At 40.5% G+C, this 23,584-nt stretch overlaps 1 protein-coding gene across 18 annotated transcripts in view; it reads right to left on the bottom strand.

The window, feature by feature from the left end:
* The window catches only part of PHC2 (polyhomeotic homolog 2), a 212,797-nt gene that overhangs the window by 92,518 nt on the left and 96,695 nt on the right, over positions 1-23,584 (bottom strand). For 3 of the 18 annotated variants that reach the window (XM_056795337.1, XM_056795349.1, XM_056795347.1), the window contains exon 2: positions 5,552-5,791. The exons of 6 other annotated variants lie outside the window; for them this stretch is intronic. The gene's annotated coding sequence lies outside the window, so the exon portion shown is untranslated. Of the gene's footprint in view, positions 1-5,515; positions 5,792-12,768; positions 12,879-17,629; positions 17,728-23,584 lie in introns of those variants that run through there. 9 more of the 18 variants (XM_056795339.1, XM_056795348.1, XM_056795340.1 and 6 more) reach the window with 8 other exon arrangements.

Genomic DNA, 23,584 nt, shown 5'->3' with positions numbered 1-23,584 from the left:
CTATAAAATGATTTCTAAGGCACTTTCTAGCTCCAATTCCTTTATGAAGACTTTGTTCTGAATGAGAAGACAGAACAGGAGGGGCATCTATTGGTTGGCTTGTAGAGTTTCTCTTTTTCCTTATTCATATATCCATTTATATCAATGGATATACATATTTTGTCCACAGGGCTCACACCTGATAAAAGTGGGAAGTGAAATCTTTATAAGCTCCTCTAGATCTCCTACTTTCTAGACATCTTTGTTTTGCCTCGTCATTTCCAAATTGTGGCTTCTCATAAACTTGTGACATCATCAAATCCCAAGTCTCTATCTAGACAGGTGGTTCTCAACCTGTGGGTCACGACCCCAGCATGACCAAAACACAGGGGTTGCCTAAAGCCATCAGAAAATACATATTTCCAATGGCTTTAGCCGCTGAGAAATCGTGCTACTTTACAGCAAGATCTCAGAATGAATGGGGACCCTGCTGCCCGCACATTGTACTAATATTAGTTACCTATCAGCAGCCCTCCCCCTATGATGGGCAATGGATTTACCCTGTTGCCTGGAGACTGGACTCAAACAGAGAACCAGAGAGAGCACCGGAGCTGATAACTCCTAGAGCAGATGATGAAGCAGAGTAACCCCAGCAAAGTGAAGCCTCAGCTCGAGCTGGAGGGAGACGACAGGAAGAAGGCAGCAGTGTCTGCAGACCCCCTCCCCAGGCGGGACTTACCTCCCGCCCCAGCGCTCAGTCTGCCTCCTGCTGGATTAATATTTCTCAACATATAATTAAATATTGTTTTTGTGATTAATCATTATGTTTAAATTATGTTTTATTTGTAGCAATGAGAATACATAATGGTATCTGGTATTTACATTCCGAATCATAACTGTAGCAAAATTACAGTTTTGAAGTAGCCACCAAAATAATTTTTTGGTTTGGGTTCACTGCAACATGAGGAACTGTATTATGGGGTCACAGCATTAGAAAGGTTGAGAACCACTGATCTAGACCCTTCTAGATTCTAGTAATTTCCTTAAAATGAGTACTCATCATTTTTGGGAAGAATTGAACAAACGGTGTTATCCTAATATAACAGAATATTGTTGCACTGTAAGCAATGAGAAATATAAGGAAATCAAAGAAACACAGAAAGATGTATATGAAGTGATGCACAGCAAAAAAAGCAGACCCAAGAAAGCAATATATCTGACTCAAAAAATGTAAATTATACTAGCACAGAAGACAGTTGGACTATAAATTGAACAATCTCAGTTCAAGAGAAATGGTAATGAAACAAATCATCTTTTCAGGAGAGTCGTGGGATAAAGGGAGTACAGAGGTAGAATTTTATATATGTTGTCAGAGGAGACTGCTATTTTGGTTGGTTTGTTTAAATGATTTTTTTTTGTTGTTGTTGCTGTTACTAGGAAGATTTGGAGCAGGGAGTAGCATAAAGGAAAATGACTATGTTTTAAAGTATTAGGCGAATATATCAGGGTCTTAGAAGAAAGTTCTTATGAGTATGTGCAGCATGTTCTTCCTTATGTAAAATCTCCCAAATGGGTTTCGGGGCAGGACAGTCTCTTGTCAGCTTCCTGTTTAGCTAAGAGGAGCCTTCTGATTGGTTGCTGAACTCTAAAACACTGTGCCTACAAAAGTTACTATGTTCCAATAAGGAGAATGGAATACTATAAGCCTCATCATGTGACTTTGGAGTCACATGGCACCTTTTTCAATTCTGTTCCTGTTATGTCTGTTGGGCACAGAACAACCTTGTGAGGTTCAAAAGGTCAGAGGAGCAGAGGTCCACTGACAACTAAGTCCAGTGCATTCAAGTGTAGCCCCTAGAATCAATCTGCAGTTCCTGCCTATAAGTGGATGGAGACATCATGTCCTTCAAACAAGAGGTTGATTAATCTGTTAGCAATGCTGTATTCATTATATTGTTGGGATTGGCAAGGAATGCTTTGGAATCCTATGGATTGACTGACAGGAGCAGGAGTGGCAATTTGAACAGCAAGGGATTAGGGAGAGAACCATTGGCTGGGGGGCATTCTGAAGAGCACTAGGTCTTCTGTGTCAGGACTGAAAGATGAAAGGTTCAGTTTCTGAGTGGCTGAAGGGTTCCACCAAGCCACAAGAGAAGACCCAGATTTCCTGCTTTTAAATTCCTGAAGCCGTTTTGTCCAAAGAAACCTTTCTACTGTTTCTTCCACCTGCTACCAAGATCTGTGTTCCTGAGGAAGTGCTGGAAAAGATTCTCACAAAACCTGAGCCTTTCTCCTTGCCTCCCCTGAACTGGCTTAAGATTTAGTCTTTAGGATATACTAGCATAGAGATCATAAAAAGAGCAGCGAGTTGGGAAAGGGGCTGAGGCGTTTGTGGCCTTGGGCTTTGGACTCTTGAATAACTTCTGTGGGAGTAACTTGACAGGGCAACCTTCTCCTGTTTTTCTTCAACCCATTATCCTATCCCTTCAAATAAATCCTTAGTGTTCAAGTCAGATTTGGGGTTGGCCTATCTCTACAACAAGAAGGGTGTTTAGGTGATTGCGGATAGGTCTCAAAGCTTGAGTCCAGTCTCTTTCTGTGGCAAGACCTGTCACACATCTCCATTGAGGAAGGTAAATCAGAATCCTTCCTCTGAAGTGGCTGACAGGGGAATTGACAACTCATCCCCTCAGCTTTGCTCCCAAAGGGACTCAAGGAATATAGTCTGTTTGATATCCCTTGAGAAAAGAGAGAGAAAGGAATTCATCTTTCCTTCTCTCTGGAGTTTATTTCAAACCCCTGCTCCTGTTCACTCTAGGGAGGGAGAGAGCCTGTCATCTTTCCCTCTCTCAACAGAGTTCACCTTAGCCCTGTTCCTGATCACTTGGTCCTCTCAACTCCCCACTGGTACTACATCTTAACCAGTGAATCCAACCAACAAAACCCTTCAGTAAAAAAAGAAGAATCCCTCTTCTTTTTTTCAATATTAATAAGGCAAATCTTTTGTAGCAATTGAGTCCACTTTCCAAAGGGAATGGTTATATCAGGACTTCAAGACAATGTGCTTGTACTTCTTCTACTCTTGCTATATTTTTTCAGTAAATATTCCATTGTGATATTAATTAGTTAAATGATACTGTAGATTAATCTCTGGGTCAGTGATATAAGGGAATTTCTGACTATGACTAGTGATTAATTATATGGGGAGAATACACCAAAACCTGGGGTATGGCCAATAGCATTATGAATATACCTACTCATACCTCAAAAGCCAATTGCACCTTATGAAGCCACAATGATCAAAACTATGTGGGACTGTTTAAAAAAGAATAGAAAGGAGGCAACTAAAAAAGAATAGAAAGTGGATTGAGATCCAGTCCTAGAGATGGGAGGTTCAAATCTGGTCTCAGACACTTCCCAGCTGTGTGACCCTGGGCAAGTCACTTAACCCCCATTGCCTAGCCCCTACCACACTTCTGCCTTGAAACCAATACACAATATTGATTCCAAGATGGAAGGCAAGGGTTTAAAAAAATGAGAGGAAAAAAATAAAATTAAGAAATTAAATAAAAAAGAGAGATCTATGGAACAGACTAGACAAAAGTGAATAAAAAGTGATGAGGAAGACAAGAGTATGTTTGCAGGTGGCAAGAAATGAATCAGCAAACTAAGAGTGAAGATTCAAGGAGGTGTGGGCAATCTGCTAAAAAAGATGAGAATGAGATGAGATCTAGGACATATGTAAAAGGATTTGTCTTGGTAAGGAGAAGAAATATCGCTTCATCAGAGACTAGAGAAATAGAGAAAAATAGTTGGGAATAATGTATAGGAATTTTGACATTAATTAGAGTCAGGGAAGAAGAAGCTTTGATTTTTGTTAAGTAGAATTGAGCACTTCATTTGAGAGCTGAGGATTTCAGTTGAGGGAGCTTTGAGAAGAGAAGATCTGGAATAGGTGCTGTGGACAACAGGATAGAGAATACTTAAAGATAAGTGAAAGGATTGTCTTGATGGAATTAGGGCCCAGCTGATGTAAATTTGTGGTGAACCTAGCACATTTGAGTGACTTTCTCAGTGACAGGGGCAGGAGCTGAGGAAGTAGGCTGTGGAAGGAATCCTAATTTAGGGTTCACCAAAATTGATAGGAGAAGGAAGCAAAGAATTTGAGGGCAGAGAATAGTTTAATGTTGAACTGGTTCCCTCAGGAGGAGAGACTGGGAAGGGAAGAAAGTTAGCCAGATCAGGGTTAATGGCCTGGCAAAATATTAACAGGTACTAAGGATTGCAGTGAGGATGAAGAATAAGTTCAGGAGAAAAAAATAGAGGGGTGACTGATTATTCTTGGACAAAGGAATTTCAGAGATCTTGAATATGGAAATGGAACATTTGTGGGTAATGGCAAGATCAAAAGTGTGACTATTCCTATGTGCAGTTGAGGTGGAATGAAGAATACAATCCTTGGAGTTGAGTAGAAGTTGATTACCTGAGAGAGATTTTGAGGTCCCTTTGGTATTAGTATAGGAATTAGGATAGAGAGGAAAATAATAAGCCAGGCACTAAGTTCTGAGGGAGGGAGAGGGAGGGGGTTGGAATGGTATAAAGGCTGGAAGAAGAGTGGTCACTAAGATCTAGATCAGGTAATATGATTTGGACAGAGTGAACCTCAGAGGAAAGGTTGCTGAGTGTGGGTAGGAAAGGTGACAGTAGTGATGGAAAGAAAGGGGGAATCTACCACTAGAACCAGGAGTATGGGCTTAGGGAAGGGTGGTTTGAGAGAAAGTGCAATGAAAGCCAGGGATGCAGTGTCATTTTGGGGTGGCTGGGACTCCCCGAGAGCCAGAAGATGAGATCATGAGAGGAATAGGTCTAAAATGAAGAAAAGTTTGTTAATTACAAAGCAGGGACCCCAGAGTAGGCCTATATGAGGCAAACAGCAAATGAAGCAGAGGATAAAAGAGTAGATAGCAAGGCCTAAGAATAGAATCTGCTCCTCAGGAGTCTGGGTTCTGGGTATCAGTGAAATAGCTTCTTGTTTACCATATCACAATGTTGATTCATATTGAACTTGTAGTCTCTCCAAATCCCCAGATCTTTTTCAGATGAACTATTTAAAATAATAATAGCCTGTAGTCATTTAAGGTTGGCAAAATACTTTTTGGGCATTACCTCAATTGAATCTCACAAATGTCTTATAAGGAAGGTGCTACTATTGTCCCCTTTTTACGGATGAAGAAAATGTCCCTTAGAAGGGTTAAGTGGATTACAAAGTTTGTAAATATCTGAGGCAGGATTCAAACCCAGGTTTCCTGATTCCTGTTCTAGTACATTGACTACAAGATACTACATCTCATTTTTAAGCCCAAGAGAAGGCTACATTGTTCTCTGTTCAGCCTCACCATTTGAGATTTAGAGACTAAGAGCTTTTAGGTTTTGTCATCCAGTGTATTAGTTCTTCCCCTTGTTGCATCCTCAACATGTCTAACAAGTATTCCATCTATGCCTGTGTTGGAGTTATAAATTAAAATGTTCAACATACCTGTGCTTCCCTGTTCTTCCTCTGAGGTTAGCTTACCTTCTTTGTTGTTCACAGATTTCCGGGGTAACATAGAATCACAGAATCCTAGGATTTGGCAGTTGGGAAAAAACCCTCAGCAGCATCCATATAGTCCAACATGAAGGAATATCCTCTAAAATATTCCCAACAAGCCTTCATTTAGCCTCTGCTTGAAGATCACCATGGAAAGGGAACTCACCACCTCTCAAGGAAAGCTATTCCACATTTGGTCAACTCTCATTGTTCAAAGATGGCTCTCTGGGGTGGGACAGGGAGAGGGATAATGTGAAAAAAAAATAAACAAAAATGCATAAAAAAGAAAATACAACATAATTTCCTAAATGTGATATAGTTTTCCCTCCTTTTCTATTCTGTAACTACCTCATTGAGTCTCTGTACTGTCTGTCTACAATATATGTACTGATAGACAAACACAAAGGACTATTTGTCCAAGTGCAAGCCACCATGGTCTGGGCAATAGGAATTCTTCATCATTTGGTTTATCCTATGTGAACTGATGTCTTCTGGGTCTATATGGATCTCATTAAGATGGTCAGTTTTTATTATCCAACACATTTGTCTCTAACACCCCAATATTTGATGCGCTATTTGAAGAAGTAAAAATTACTTTCCTGAAGTTAACCCTGGGAAGAACTGCTAGACTGTACCCATTATACACAGACATCTGCAATGGAGGTAAACAATTTTGAAATGGGGAGGAGATCATGTATTATTTAAAAAAAAATAATATACATGCAAACATCCAAAAAAGATGAACAAAGAAATATGCAACTCTTGCCCCATATACTTAACTTTCTTATCTCTACAAAACCTTTATGAGAATGATCTAAGCATATATTGATAATATTCTTTTTTTTTTTAAACCCTTACCTTCATTCTTGGAGTCAATACTGTGTATTGGCTCCAAGGCAGAAGAGTGGTAAGGGCTAGGCAATGGGGGTCAAGTGACTTGCCCAGGGTCACACAGCTGAAACATGTCTGAGGTCATATTTGAACCCAGGACCTCCCATCTCTAGGCCTGGCTCTCAATCCACTGAGCCACCCAGCTGCCCCCTATTGATAATATTCTTGAGGAAAATAAGGGAACATGAAATCTAATAGTGATAAAGGTACAATTTTACAACTGCTTTTAAAAAATACACTGTATAAGATGGGGAGGGTTAACTAACAATAACTGATATTACATGCACTTTAATATTTACATGGGACTTTTTAAATACATTATCTTATTTGAGCCTGATACCTTAGTAAGGTAGTTATGATATGTGTTATTATGCCTATTTTGTAGCTAAGGAAAATTAGATGCAGAGACTTACTCATAGTCATACAGTTTATATAAGAGGAAGGTTTTTAATTCATGTCTTCCTAACACAATCATGCACTCTGTCCACTATGCCACACTGCATGCATTTTACATGAAAAAACATGAGGTAGTAGTATGAGAGAAAATTCAATCTGAGTTTATTGTATTATTATATAGTATCAGTATAAGTATCAGACTATTTTCATATGGAAGTTTAATGATCCACATACATCCACATTCATACACAAGTTTAAGGTAGCTAGGTGGCACAGTGGATAGAATTCTGGACCTGGAGTCAAGAAGACATCTTCTTGATTGCAAATATGGCCTCAGATACTTAATAGCTATGACTCTGGGCAAGTCATTTAACCTTGTTGGCCTCAGTTTTCTCTTTTGTTAAATAAGATGGAGAAGAAAATGGCAAATCACTCCAGGATCTCTGCCAAGAAAACCCCAAATGGAGTCATGAAGAGGCCAACACAATTGAAATAACTGAACACCAAGTAGTGCTGAAAACAAGAAGAGAGATAATACTGCTGTACTCAGACCACATCTGTAATATTGTGTTCAGTTCTAGGCCACTCATTTTAAGAGAGACACTCAAGTCCAAAGAAATGTCAAGAAAAGACCCAACAAAGATGGTGAGGAGACTGGGAACCAGACTATAGACTTAGCAGCGGGAGATTTGTTAAAATTATACCTTGTTCTGGTTCCCCAACCACATTTTCCCCTTGTAGTTACTAAGTTTATAAATAGCTAGTATCAAGTAACAATAGCAGAAAGTTAGATTTCAGAGGGGAACCTAGAAATCACTTATATTCTGACCCACAGATCAGAAGAACATAATAGTTACTTGCAGGACTGGGCCACAAATTAACTAAAAATCATATCCCAAGACTGTGCTAAATCAGGGGAATCCAACTAAGCCTGTAAAAGCTTTTGATCCTATTAACTATCCATTCTCTATAAGCTTCATTTAAGTTCTAGACATCCATAGAAGGACCAGCAGAATACCAAATCTTGCTGATAACTCTGAGATGATGTAGATATGTTAATGAACTAACTCCAAGGTAGCACAGATAACAGTTAATCTCTCCTCAATCAAAACCCTATAAAAATGAGACTTCCAAACTCCAGGCCACCACCCAGAGAACTGGACATACCTGCCGCCAATTAATAATTCTATAAATTAATTAGCAATTCAGGAGACCTCATCACTCTTCAAAAACATGAAGAATGATTAAGTAGAAGAGGATTTAAACAGTTTACTTAGCATCTAAGAACTAGGTGACTATTACCAAGAAGTCAATTTCAGCTCAGTAATGTTTAGCACTGTCCAAAAGTGGAACAGGTTGTCTTGGTTGTAGTGAGGTCTTCTTTATTAGATGTCTTATAGTGGAAGCAGGATGATTGCTTGTATGCTTCAGGTCAGAGCTGAACTTTCTGAGGTTTCACCTAACTGTGAGAAACTCTATGATTTTCTACTTCCCACAATAAAATAATATCTTTAAAAATTTAATAAATCTCAAGGGTATTTAAGGCCCTGGGCTAACCCCTGGTTATATAAAAAAGTTTAAGATATGGTCCTCACCCTCAATCAGCTTATAGTGTAGTCAGGTAGATAGGACATAAAAACCCCCCTCTTGTCCTCTCTGTAGCTTTTATATACTGTCCACCACCACCTTGGCTTTAAGACAATATCTTCTTTTGATTCTTTCACCTACCTTTATTTTTTCCCAGTTAATAACTTTTATTTATAACTTTTGCTCATAAGTTGCAAAAAGTCAAAATTAAGTTATTGAGGGAAAAAAGAAAGGGACAAAAAGTGAATAGCTAAAATGTTCTCTTCTAATGTTACCATCAGAATGGCAAGAGAAAGTAAGGAAGGTATCCAGCAAATTTATGATGTGTTCAGTTTGGGAAGAACATGGATAAGTTTCATAGGATGCTTACCCCATAAGTACGGATGGGGTACAATCTGCATTGTTGTAGGGAGCCCTACAAAATGACATTAAAGATCCAGTGGAGTATTTGACTATTGTGTTATGTCTTTTAAAAAAATATTAGAATCATTTCTCAGGACCCTCCCTCCCTCCCTTTCTTAGTCCCCTTATAACAAAGACAGATTCAGGCAAGACCCATTGGGTCCAACAGGATCTCATAGCTTGACATCATTCTATAACCACCCTCTTCATGGTGATCAAGCAGAAACTTCTGATCCATAAAAACCTACCATGAACTATGGCTGGACCCAATTAATTAATTAGTTAAAAACATTTATCATGTATCATGAATTTGTTGGGGAAGATAAAAAATATATGTATATTTTAATTTTAATAATTTTCCACCTAAGTTTTCTGAAACTATATAGTCCATATTGTCTCCTTTCCTTCTTCCCTTCCCCCTCCTGAAGCTGACAAGCAATTAAATCTGGCTTACACATATGGAAGATAAAAATATAAACAAGACATGGTTCCTATCCTCAAGGAATCAACAATTTAGTAAGAGTAATTAAACATGTTTACCCATAAATATGTATGGTCATAGGATAAATAAAAGGGAGAGTGGAAAGAAGACTGAACTTGGGGTTCAGAAACCTAGGGTCAGGTTTCTGACCCTCTGCCTCTGGCCTCTGCCATTTACTAGCTGTGTGACTTTGGCCAAGCCATTTTCCCTAATGTATGACTCTTTTTTCATCTTTAAAATGCAAGGCTAGACTAGATTACTTCTATGATCCTATCCAGTTCTAATATTCTGTGATTCTGTGTACCTAGTAACAAGTGCTTTCAGAAAACCAGAGATTTATTATAAAGTACATTAAATGCCAGACTAAAGAACATGGACTTTTTAAGGTAGAAAATGGGGAAATTTTGAAGATGACTAAACAGATAAGTGAACTACAGTATACCATCTGTGCAGGGTGATATAAGAACTGAAAACCCAGCATGACAGGATCTATTCTGTTGAGGTTCCCAAACCACTATGTGTTTAAGTCCTTATTCTTCTATATCCCTTCCAAAAAATACTCTCTTTTCAGAGGGACACTTTAAATAGCACATTGACTGTAACAAGCTTAAATGGTGATGTTATTACAGGTCTCTGCTGCCCAAAGGGCCCGAGACCAATGTCTACAGAAATGCTGATGAGGTTTCTCTCCTTCTACAATACCCCCCCTCCCCCAGGTGCCACCAAGTCTAGGAAACACTAGGCTTCTGTCTCTTGGGTCAGGGAAATCCATTTGCTGTGGATTGCAGCTGTGACTGATATTCTGGTGCAGCAGAGGAGAAAGACACTGAAACAGAGCCCTGAGAATTCTGCCTGAAGTCTCTCAGGAGCATTTATGGGGCACTCAGGCAGGGGTCGACAGGAAATGAGAGGTCTGGTCAGCTCCATAAAAGCTGGTGTGACAATTGCTGCAACAGATGCTAGAGTCTCAGGGGAAGTGGGCAGGGCAATGCAGGCCAGGGAAGGACAAGGTAAGTAGGCGCCTTTTCTGCTGCTTTGGGTGCCAGTCAGCACTTAAGCAAAGGAAATGGGAACAGCAAACATTTAGGGAAGAGGGGCCAGAGCTAAGGTACTGGTATCTAATTATATAACCTTTATGGAAAAATGCAGACCCAGGGTCAGTAGGGCTAGCTCTGATAAAACTCTGAAAACCAACTATAGAACTGCGACCTGGGGAGTGGAATTGGAAAAGGAAGATGTTGAATGATCAGGCAACAGCTCCTGTAGAAAAGACCTTATGGTTTGAATGGACAAGTTCAATAGGATAATTCCAAAGTAAATATAATTGGACACTGTAATAAGAGCAGAAATATGTCAAGAGTGGAGGCCAGAAACAATGATGAGAGTTCTACTGGAGGCAGTGCTTTGGCCAGACAACATCTGGAATCTCCCTTCATTTCTAAGTGCCCCATTATAGGACTTGGGTTTATCTGAAGCCTGGGCTTTCTATGGTTAGGGAGCTTGAAGTGTGTATGTGTGTATGTGAATGGGGCACTAAGTAAGCAGTATAGTTAGTTTGAAGAAAAGCCTTAGCAGGATACAGAGCAGTCTTCAAGTATTCGAAAGGCTGTCAAGTGAAAGAGGGACTAGAATCATTTTTCTTGGCCACAGCATGCAAGTTATAATAATAAATGTTTTTTTTTAATCTTTCAGGGGGAAGGAAGCACAAGAAGTATGAGCTACAGAGAGGCAGCCTTCCACAACATATAAGGATACACTTCCTAACAATCAGAGCTATCAAAAGTTGTAAAAGATTGCCTTCAATTAAATCTGACAATCATTGTCTCTTGTGTGCCAGGTATGGGTTCTTGGTCTGGGGCAGGCCTTGCCCATCAGTAGCCTTCATTCTAGGGGAAAATATCTCCTTTAGAATATCCTCATTTTATTATCCATATTGTACTTGAAAACCTTCAGGGAACTCAGGGGAAAATGGATGTATAATATACACAGATAGGTCACTAAAAAAGAAATACCATGTAATGTGCGGGAGGAGAGCCTCTAACAATATGTGAAATCTTCTGGAGGAAGTGGCACCTAAGTTCCCTGAAGCTTTACAAGGACAATATGGATGACAAAATGAGGATATTCTAAAGGAGATATCCTTTTAGGGACAGTCTGGACTAAACTTTCAGGACTCCCCTCCAATGCAGGAGATTTTATGAAGATTGCCACAGAATCTTTCTATAGGGCATCAAATTCCATCTCTGCGAACTTAATTGGGCTTAACTTTTGCTAATAATGATCCCAGATTGGTGTCTCTGCTGCTATTTTCCAAAAGTTACAGCTAAATCATATTAGGGGTGACAAAGCACAGCTGACCCGTCCCATTCTGCTGCCTTCCATTCCTTTTCCTCTCTCTTGTTCTGTCCTCCTCTGCCCATGACTTATGCCAATGACCCCAATGAGCAATCTTAATAATAGCCAGCATTTCCACAGCAGCTTCAAAGCTAAGAATTAAGTTTACCAAGAAAAGAGTTGAAACTCAGAAGGAAAAGGGACTTGTGCTCAGGGCCACCCAATCTGATAGCCACAGGTTCACTTCCTCTTAGCCTAGTAGGTTTTGCATTCCTTAACTCTCCTACTCTTAGCTCCTTAGTTGGCACATGACTGCCTAAAATAATGCTGACCACACTGTTATGTGATCATTTACAGAATCAAGAATCTTAGAAGTAGAAGAACCACAAATCATTTAGTCAAACCCTGTACCTGAATAGGAATTCCCTTTACTACATTATAAAATACTTTAGACTTTACAAAGCACTTTTCTCACAAACAAGTCTGTTAGGCAAATAGTATAAGATGATACAGAGGATAAAGACCAGTCTTGAGCATTTACAAGATTTGGGTTCAAATTCCATTTCTACTACTAACTAGCTTTGTGACTGGTCAGCTCATTTTGCCCTCCCTAGATTTCTCCATAATTAGATGCAGAGAGCAGAGAAGATTCATAAGTTTCCCTTCTAGCTCTAAACCTTATGATCTTAATGATTATTTGTTCTGCTGTTTTGTTTTCTTTAATAGAAGAGGTAACTGGGGCTCTGAGAAATTCAGTGACTTGTGTAGGATCAGTCACCCAGCTGCTACTTGTCAATATCAGGGTCTGACTGCAGGTCTTTCATATGCTATCTCCTTTTTGTATTATCCTGGGCAAGTCACTTGATTCCTAAGTGACTCAAGCATTTCTCTAAGACCATAAGTTATAGCTGACTACAGCAAGGACTATAGCAACCAACACTGCACAGGAAGTAGGCAAAAGTCTACTTGTCCAAGAAAGCACCAAGGGATGAAATCATAGGATTCAAGAAAAAAAAACCCCAATATATCCCCACATCTTTTCTTTTTTAAGCTAAACACCTTCAATTCCTTTCATAGATTATTATATCTTAGAAGGTTTGCTCCTGTTTACCTGATTCCATCTGACCTTTGTCCCCTCAGCTCTTCTTTCTATTGCTTTCTTCTTTTTGAGCTTCTTCTTAGGTTCCCTCTCAATAATCTCCAGGGGCTCTCTACTACTGCCTTTTAGGATTAAATGTAAAATAATCTGTTCAGTTTTTAAAGCTCTTCACAATCTGGCTCCAGCCTATCTTTCTAAACTTATATATTACTCTCCCCTTTCCCACACCCCATGTCCAGTCAAACTGGCTTTCTTGTTATTTCTCAAGTAATATTCCATTTCCTGTCTCTATGCCTAAATTGACCATTTCTGTTGAGATGCTTAGACACCCTCCTTCACCTATGATTCTTAGAATCCCTTGTTTCCTTCAACTCTGCTTAAGCAACCTCCAAATAAAGACTTTCCTTACCCCCCCAGTTGCCAGTACAATTGCCTCATAATACCTTGCATTTATTTTTATATATTTTATATGCATATGTTGTCTTCTCTTATAGAATGTAAGCTCTATGAGGGCACGGGCTGTTTCATGTCTGTGTATCTCCAGTGCCCAGCACTCAATGTTTGCTCAATGATTGGATTCATTCTGGCTAAATTAGTGACTAACAGCCCTACTTTTGTGTCTTCCTTTTGTGTTATCTCCACATTCTTTGCAAAGAGGAGACTTGGAAAAAAAGATGAAGTCTTATAGCCTGGACTAAGGACTGTTTTGGCCTCAGAAACCTTCTTTACTCCTTAGCCTGCCTCAATGAGCTCCATTTCCCAATACAATTAACTTTATCAGAGAAACAATTTGAAAGCAACTTAGTTTTCATTTGTTTAACTGGGGAAAATCACCTCAATAATTGTAAAACAACTTTCTTTACTGGAGAAAGAATGCAAAATGAAGGATAGTGTCAACTTCAAAAGGTAGGAGGGTTTCCAAGGGGCATTTAAGGGGTACTGTTTTCCAAGTAGTGGCGTTGTCTAGCAGGTAAAGCACAGGATTTGAAATCAGAGGGCTTGAGTTTAAATCTTGGGACTCAAATTCATCTGATAGCTAATTGACCTTGGGGAAATCAAGTCCCCTATCTGAACCTCAGTCTCCCCAACAATAAAATGAGGAAGATGGATGAGATGGTCTCTAAGATAGATTCTAATTCTAAATCTATCATTGTATGCCTGCAACTATGAACAATCAGTTGTCCTGAGCATGCCAGGATGTAGTTTCAATCAGCTTCTGGTCAGAATCAAGTCAAAGGCTTAGCCCTTCCCTCAGATCCCAAGAGGTTTAAAAAAAAAAGGAAAAGAAAAGTTCGGCTAATTGTGGAAATAGAAGATAAGGAATAGGAAGGACCATTTGTTGATTTTTAAATACAACTATGTCTGGTGACTCTCCTAACTATGGTGCTGGAGGGTAATTTGGAGGTCATCTAGTCCTGTGTTCTACTTTTACAGGAGGGAACTGAGGCCCAGAGGGGAGAAGAGATTTGCCTGTGGCCACAAAGCAGTAGGGCTAGAATTTAAACCTAGATATATTGACTTCATGCCTGATACTCCTTCCACTACAACCATTTGTACCTGGCCAAGTTTGGTCCCTTTCAGAACCTACAAGTTTGCTCTTCTTTCCTGTGCTTAAGTCAGCAGATTTTTCATATAATTATTTTTTTGAAAAATGTATTGAGGTCTCTATCATCTGCTAAAAGTTCTGCTAAACTAAATGAAAAAGGTGATTGATTCTACATCTCCAATTTCTAGGCCAATGACTGGGATTCTGCACAAACTAGAATGAATCCTGAGGAGGATGACCAGAGGGCTGAGGGGGGCTAGACCCCATAACTTTTCAGAGAAGCCCAAAGGGTCCAAGATGCTGAACTTAGAGAAGTAAAGACTTTGGGGGCATAATGAGAGTTATCCTCATTTTTAAAGGGCTGTCATGTGAAAGAAGAGTTAGAATTGTTCTTCCTGGCCTGACATGGCAGTAGCTGGAAGTTATAGGAAACGGAGACAATTTATATTTGTTTCAATATAAGGGGAAATTTCCTAAAACATCAGAGGTATCTGAAAGTGAGATAGACTACTTTGAGAAAGTCCAGGTTACTCATCGGTAGAAGTGTGATGACCACTTGTCAGGGATGTCTCAGAAGAGGTGAATGTTTCAGGTAGTGGCTGGGCTAACTGACTTCTGAGAGTTTGGGGGCAGCTGGATGGCTCAGTGGATTGAGAGTCAGGTCTAGAGACAGGAGGTCCTAGGTTCAAATCTGGTCTCAGACACTTCCCAGCTGTGTGACCCTGGGGAAGTCACTTGACCCCCATTGCCTAGCCCTTACCACTCTTCTGCCTTGGAGCCAATACACAGTATTGACTCCAAGACGGAAGGTAAGGGTTTAAAAAAAAATGACTTCTGAGATACCATCCAGCTCTGAGATTCTGTGAGGCTATGAAATTTAAATCTAAGCTCCCTCCTTTCCTTACATCTATCATTCCCCCCCTGCTCTACTAGACAGAAGGGATCCTGTGAGATTCTCAGGTAAGGACCACCTTCCCCACACACATCTTCTTCCTACTTATTTCTCTTAGTCACATTTATTGAGATTTAGGACAGGAGTTCTTTAGTTTATGTCTTTATGTTCCAACCTCTAGCTTGACACCTAGTAGGCATCTCTAATAAATGCTTGATAAGCCATCTAGCATGGACTTCCACACTAGTTTTGTACCTTTTATTCCCAATGCTTAATTCCCTTGGAGTGACCGTTATGAGCCTTCCCACAGAGGAGAGATGGAAAGAAGAGAGAGATGCTATAGTTCTCAATTAAGACCCAGAGCAGCCTTGGGTCACATGGTAAGGCAATACTAAAGAAACCTCATAATGCAGGCATTAAATAGTTCTGAATGAACAGATGGGAAAATGGAGGATGAAAATAAAAGGGTCCTATGGAAAGCCAGCACTAGAATTAGTGGTGACAAAGGATTTCCATTTGAAGTGAGGTGGCAGGGATACCTATGGGAGGAGTCCAGGAACAGCAGAAAGTATAGGACCAAAAGAGAAATATGTTAAAGATCAGAGGTTTGGAGTTACATAGAACTTTGGAGATCATCTAGTCTAACTTATATATTACAGATGAGAAAGGTTGTGACTTGGCCAACTTCAAACAAACAATATATGTCAGATCCAGGATTCAAGTTCAGTTCCTCTGATTCCAAATAAACTCTTTCTGCTACACTATCCTGTCTATAAAAATAGGCAGAATAGGGGACCAGGGGGGGCAGCTGGGTAGCTCAGTGGATTGAGAGCTAGCCCTAGAGATGGGAGGTCCTAGGTTCAAATCTGGCCTCAGACACTTCCCAGCTGTGTGACCCTGGGCAAGTCACTTGACCCCCATTGCCTAGCCCTTACCACTCTTCTGCCTTGGAGCCAATACACAGTATTGACTCCAAGACAGAAGGTAAGGGTTAAAAAAAAAAAAAAGAATAGGGGACCAGGGGGAGAGTTTTCCAGGGCCAGAATGCCTAGAGATCAGTAGTACCTTGGACTGCCTACATTGGAAATGTTCCAAAACTGGGGGCAGGGGGAATGGAGAGATTTCTTCTCTGTAGTTCTTGGCTCCACCTTTTTCTCTTGTCATGCCATACTGAATGTTCATGAGTGCCTCCCCACCTTGCACAAGACCTGGGCTTAACACTGACTCTATCTGAGTCAGGTTAAATACTCTTACAAGCCTGGATATGGGGATTTCAAGTAGGGATCCTGAGCTGGGGTTGGGGATAGAGGAAAACTGAGCAGGAAGAATAGCTAGACAGTACAGAAAGGGACCCGAGGGACTGCAGGCAGCTAGACTCAGGAGGAGTCATCAATCTGGTAGACAGTGAATGGCAAAAGACAATTAAGCTGCCCAGGGTTGCAGTGATCTAGTAAGGTATGTGGTATGGCAAAGGAAGACTTGGGGTGATGGCCTACTAGAGGACTGCAAAGGCAGGAAGCTGGAAGCAGGAACAAATATTTTAAGTTCAGCATGAGGGAAAGGTGGACCAACAGACAAACAATTTATAGAACGAACATTCAGGTATGGAATGACTATGTGTATGCTATAGATCTATATGCTTTTAAGGCATGGAAATGAGAAGAATGAAATACATATATATGTGCATACACAGACACTCAAAGGCCAATGCTATCTTGGTACTCTTGCCTCCCTATCCATCTGTCAAATTTAACAGGGCAGAAGGCTGGCCTGTTCTGGCATGACTGAATGACACTAGAACCAAATGCCTCAAGATGGGACAAGTTTCTATAGAAAGAGGCCTTGAAAAATGACATGGCTCCAAACTTCAGCTGTGGTCTTTTCTTCCTTCTCAATTCCAATGTCTGCCTGCTTGCATACCTCTCTTTCTGTCTCGCTCTCTGTCTCTGTCTCTCTGTCTCTCACACACACATACATACACACTCCCTCCCTTCCTTCCTCCCTATCCCTTTGCCTTCATTCTCACATCCACTCATGGACACACTCTCCCATTTTTTCTCAGATGCTAATAATCTTTTCTGTGTACACATGCCTGTGTGTGCACATGCGCACACACTCACATTTTCCCAGACATAGGCACTTTTCCACACTGCCTATCTTCAGAGTAGTTCCCATACATTAAGCACTACTTCCCCCCAGCATGCATGTGCCCAAGCACGCATATGCACACGCACACACACACACTACCACCACCACCACCACCACCACCCTTGCCCCTAAGATCACTCCAAAGGTCAAAGTTGCCCAGCTTCAGTCTCTGCTGCTGTTTCCTGTGACTAGGTGCCCCCCCTGCTAGGTCTGCCTTCTTAATAGGAAAAAGGCACCAAGGTTGACCCAACAGAAGAAAGATCCCAGCCCCAAACAGATTGTCCTACCGTGGGATGCAGGTTTGTAGCTGCAGCCTCCTGGCCTGTGAGACCATCCCATTTATCTCTCTTTGTTCCACTCCCTCTCTCTCGCCTCCTGCACAAGGCTGCAATCACACACATACTCTGGGTTGGAAAAAAAAAAAGGACAGCCTAATTTCTTGATGATTATGTTGTTACCTAGCAACAGCCTATCAGGGGCTAGGCTTTTTGCCTGCAGTATTTCATGCAAATAGTTTGGAGAAATTGCAGGGTAACCCAGGCTGCTTAGGCTGCTCTCCTCAAGGGACACATTACTGAATAAAACAAACCCAAAAGGAGACTACCCAAACCAGGCACATGCTTTGCATAGCAGGCTGTCTGAGTACTCTCATTGCCTCCTGCCTTCTCTGTATAAGCAGGAGAAACAGCGAAGCCTTTCCTACTGGTTGGTGTACCCATGCTCACTCTCTGAAAGCTGGCTCACTCAGAGAAGCTCAAAAGTTCAGAGGAGCTTTTCTCACTGCTCTGGCTGTCCATGCAGACAAACATGGGCTATAGCAAACTCTTTTCTATTCAGAGGAAAAGCCTACTTTTCTAGGAAAGCACAAAAGGCCACTCTCCCAGCAGTAAGTCAATAGAGGATACCAGGAGAGACCATTCTCAATTACTTTTGCTTCTTCCTTCCCAACTTCCTCAGGGCTTCCAGTTGGTTGGGATCTGTCCCCTAATTAGCCTGCTCTATAGGCATCTCTGCCTCTGCTACTAAACCCCTAGTAGTAAATCCCTGGCCTTGCAACTGCATTCAGGCTGGTGCCTCTCAGAAAAGGCCTAGCTAAAGCCTATGACTAGGAAATGGCAGAGCTAAAGAAAGATGGAAATAATGGATGTAGAAAAGGCTGTGGGAAGATAAGCACACTAATCATGCTGTTGGTAGAGCAGTTAATTGATCTAATCATTCTGGAAAACAATTTGGAAGTGGTGGGGGGGGGGGCCGGGCCAGAGAGACTACCATATCCTTTGAGTCAGAGAGCATATGCCTCGACAGAAAGGGTCCACATATATATACTATTTACAATGTTTAAAGCAGTGCCCTGTATATCAAAAAACTGAAATGAAGTGAATGTTTAGATGTAACCTGGGACAAATCACTTAACCTTTAGTTCTTTAACTGTAAAATAAGGCAGTTTGACTAAAGGGCATCACAAGTTCCTTCTAGCTCTCAATCTGTGGTCTTATTGCCCTGGGATCCTATGATTGAGGAAAGGCTAAACAAACCGTGGCAAATGAAGACAAATTAATATTATTTGCACTCAAAGAAATGATAAATATGCAGAATTCAGAAATATATAGGAAGGCCTGTGTGAACTGACATAGATTAAAGGAAGCAGAGCCAGGAAAATAACATACATAATTACCACAGTGATGTAAATGAAAACAATAAAAGGAAGCTGAACCATATAGAATTATAACAACCATCATGAATCCAGAAAAGAAGAAGAGAGGTGAAGGACTATAGAATGATGCTTACTTTGTCAAATGTGGTCAATTAATAGGATAGTTATATTTAAATGTGTGTGTGTGTGTATGTGTGTGTGTGTGTGTGTGTGTGTGTGTGTGAGTGAAGCCTGGGAAGAGGCAGGTGAGTGTAAGAGTGAGAGGTCTATCTGGAAGTGACTGTAATGTAAAAAGAAGAGATATAAATAAAATTTTAAAATAAAGGCAAAGGATAAGGAATTGAAAGGCAGCTAAAGGAAGTGACTGTAATGTAAAAAGAAGAGATATAAATAAAATTTTAAAATAAAGGCAAAGGATAAGGAATTGAAAGGCAGAAAAAGCAGTGGATAAAGTGGGGAGCCTGGAGTTGGGAAGATATGAATTCATATTTAGCCTGTGTGAACGTAGGCCTGTGATGGTGAACTTCTGGCACACGTGCCAGAGCATGTGGAGGCCGGGGGCTGATTCCTTCCCCCTCTCCACACGTGCCTGAGGACATTTTTCACATCACCCGTCCTTCTGCCCAGCAGCCTGATGTTGGGAGTAAGGTGAAGGGCTCACATGTAGCATGAGGGTTGCAGTTTGGGTCTTTAAGGTTTCTAAAAGGTTCGCCATCACTGCCTAAGCAAATCACAATCTTTCTCAGTTTTCCTATCTGAAATATGAGGATAATAACAATACCTACAACCCAGAGTTGTGAAGTATAAAGTACTTAGCATGGTGCCTGGCACATCAATAATGCTATACAGATACTTATTCCCTTCTCCTTCCTTCCCATCCCTTTCACCCTTTAAAAGTCCTCATTATTGGACCATGCAGGAACAAAGTTCTTCTTTCATCACTTCTCATTCATTACTTACCCCATTTTAGTCTGGATTTGATGACCACAAATTTAGGGAAGTTGCTCTCTATAAGGTAATGAATGAATGAGCCTATAACTGTTAGGAAGTGGTGGGTAGATCCAGTAGAGCTGGTGATCCTAGCTTCCACAAGGATAATGATGGAGGTCAGTATCCAGACAGGAGGGGAAAAGAAGGACTGTTGGCAAGAAGGTTGGGAAAAAGTGAAGGCCTCAGCGGGGGCATATGGGCAGGCTGGAGTGGACTCTCTAAAACCTAGTTTCACTCTGGCTTCCAACACTAGTGAGATCCTGGCAAGGCAAATATGGGTATTCTCTCAAGGCTCTGACCTTACCCTCCTCTTCTCTCTTAGGATACTCTTTCCCTGGTTAATTCCTTCTACCAATTGATGTCAATTAATGCATCCACAGAGGTATGCCTTTGGCTCCAACCTCTTCCCTGAACACTAGTGCTATATTTCTAGTTGTCTGTTGAATATCTTCACCTGGATATCTTACTAGGGTCTCAAACTCAAAAGAATAAAAATTGAACTTAGATGATTTCCCATGCAAAAAAAAAATCCTCTTTTGCTAACTTTTCTCTTGCTTTTGATGGTTCTACCATTCTTTCTCCTAATTTCCAATGCTCAAAACTTTGGAATCGTTCTGGGTTCTTCACTCTCTCTTATCCCCAGTGTTCAGTCAGTTGCCAATTCCTATTCATTTACATCTCTACTAACCCTTGCACCCGTCCCCTTTTTTCTATTCCCATGGCTAACACCATAGTTCAAGTCTCTGTCATAGCTCAGAAACTCCCAGGGTTTCCCTTTTGCTAAAATGAATTGTGTCTGACAGGTAAGCCAGGCCACTTGATCTCCCAGAATTTCATTCTACAGTTTCCCACTTCCTTATATGTAGACAGTTTGTCCCCATTCCCAGGAATTCTTTTCTTCCTCAACTCTACCAATTGAAATGCTTCTTTCTTCAAGGCTTCAGGTGCTATCTCCTCCAGAAAGCTTTCCTGGGTCTTCTGAATGAAAAATATTTTCTTTTTTCCTCAGATTTACTCAGGGCACCTTAGATCTTTCCTTTGCTCATACCCTATTCTGCCTTTATGACATTATTTAGGTACATGCCATATTTTCAGAGTCTCTAGTAAGACTCTGGGAGGACAGAGACCTTAATATGATATAAATCACTAGTATCTGGCAAGGTAACTTGTATACAGTAGACATTAATAAATATTTGTGGAACTGAATCTCATTCAAAGTGGCAGCTTTGCCTGATGGTTAGAGTACTAGAGTTAGATTCAGGATGACCTAAATTCAAATTCTGCTTCTTCCTCTTATTCATTTGGTGGCCTGAATAAGTCATTTATTTCCTCTGCTCCTATACTCCTTTTTATTGGGATCCAAATCAAAACATAAGAAAAATCTACACAACCCATCACTACTACCTGAAGAATTCAAAATATCAATAACGAAGATAAAAGCTTTGTGATCTTGACAAGAATGCTTCCTCCAATGATGCAGACAGTAGGCATCTACATCTGATCCTTCTGTGTCCCTCCTCAGTCACATGGCTCCACAAGTTCTCCATCAGAAGTCCACCCAATCTGCTGTGGGTCTTCCTCACTTTCTAGTGGAATACATATGCCATCTAGCAGTTATCTTTCATTTGTACCACATGACCAGCTCACATATTTTCAATAACTAATTTTATATTTTTTCTTGACTCCATTCTTCTTCATAGTTCCTTATTTATGGTGGGTAGTAGTCTTCTCACAGTTGTTAGAAGCTTCTGGTGGTACACTGAATTAAAATCCAGCCTCAGCCATTTACTACATCTGGGGCAAGTAACTTAACTTCTGTTTCCCTCAATTTACTCAACTGTGGGAGATAATATTCTCAAAATGGGGATAATAACAGCACTCATCTCATAGGGTTGTTGTAAGGATCAAATAAAATAATAATTGAAGTGTTTTGCACAGTATCTGGCACATAGTAGGTGCTGCATAAATGCTTACCTTTTATGCTTCCTCTGTTTCATACCATGGACTAATACCACTACTTTGATGTTCCTCTTCCCCACTCCCAAAGAATAGGTGTTCATGCTCTAGTAGTTGTAACTAGGGATGACCCATGTGCTTGAATCACATTATAGCATCAGCTATAAGAATCACCAATCTATCTGTCTTCTCCCAAGAAAACAAGAGTTGCAGAATCCTACTCACCTCAGAAGGCTGGGTAGCAAAATTCTACTTACCCCTGGACCTTAAAGAAAGGAATAGTCTAAGGAGCTCTAGGGTATTCACAAATGAACCAACCAAGGTTCAGGTGCTAAGGCAACTGGAGCCACTCTTCAAGGGAGGCAACAAGGCAAGAGCAACCTTGGACTGCAACAAGTTTTCCCATATAAAGGGTACATTTTTTTTTTCATCCAGAGCCTATAAGATAAAGGTCCAACTTGATTAATCTAGACTGAATGGTGAAGAACTGGTGATTAATATTTGAGGGTTGAGAGCCAAACAAGAAATTGCAGTGTGTTTTACACTAGAAATAAGTTCTATTATGAAACAAATATGAACCACTGGATTAAAGTCAGGGCCATACCAGAGCTACCAGACTAGGGTAAATCCTATGAACATGCTATGGCTGACTTGAGTGTATACTTGTAGTCTAAGGCTAAATCTATCAATTTAGCAACCTCTAAGGTCTCATCTATCTCTAAATTTATGCTCCTATAAGCCTACAAAGCACATCCCACTCATGTCAATGCCTTCCATTTGTTTATTCTCAGTATCTGTGAGCTTTACTTCCTCCCAAACTGATCCAATCCAACAAATACTTAAGTTCCCACTATAAGCAAGGCATTATGCTAGGTGCTGAGGATACAAAGGCAAAATGAAAAACAATCCCTTCCCTTGAGTTTACATTATACTGAGGGGATCCATGTAAACAGATAAATATATATGTGATCATTTGAAGAGGTAGGCGAGAGAACCAGGAACTAGGGAGATTAGGAAGAACTGTGTGTAGGTGGTGGTATTATTGGAGCAGAACTTTGCAGATTGGCAGTTGTCCTTGGGCCATTTCCCTATACAAACCCATGCTCCCCCAGTACTGATGTCACAAAACAAGGAATTTAGAGAGAAAGCCAGACATGAGTCTATAAGTACCCTGAATGGTGTTTGGAATCAATGGAGTATAGAATGGAGGAGAGAAAGGCAGGGAAAAATGTTACAGCCATTTGCAGTCTGGAGATTCTCTAGTCCCTGAGCAGCCCCATTTATTCTGCATAATTGCTTCATTTCCACTGGCAGAGCATCTCAAAATGAATTTCATTACTGGTGCCTGGGATATCATATTGATTACTAGGCTTCATTGATTCCTATCTGGCTAATTAGCATATAAATTAGTCATTTGGGGAAAGCATTAGGCAAAATTGAATTTTCTTTTTAATCCTCTTTCAGAAGGTAAATGAAAATAGATGTGACCTATTAGGGCCAGTGCCCTTTCTATACCTCAATCCAGCCACTCTTCTTAGCTGGGTAACCTTTGGTCTAAGGAGACAGGGCTGGTTCACAAAGCAAACCTTATGTGTATAAATAGAGTCCTCTCAGAGGGTTAACAAGAGAATTTAGAGGGCAG

This window comes from Monodelphis domestica, chromosome 4, assembly GCF_027887165.1.
Source record: "Monodelphis domestica isolate mMonDom1 chromosome 4, mMonDom1.pri, whole genome shotgun sequence".
NCBI lineage: Eukaryota > Metazoa > Chordata > Mammalia > Didelphimorphia > Didelphidae > Monodelphis > Monodelphis domestica.
The sequence above is the reverse complement of the archived record's forward strand: the minus strand, read 5'-3'. Positions and strand labels throughout refer to the sequence as shown.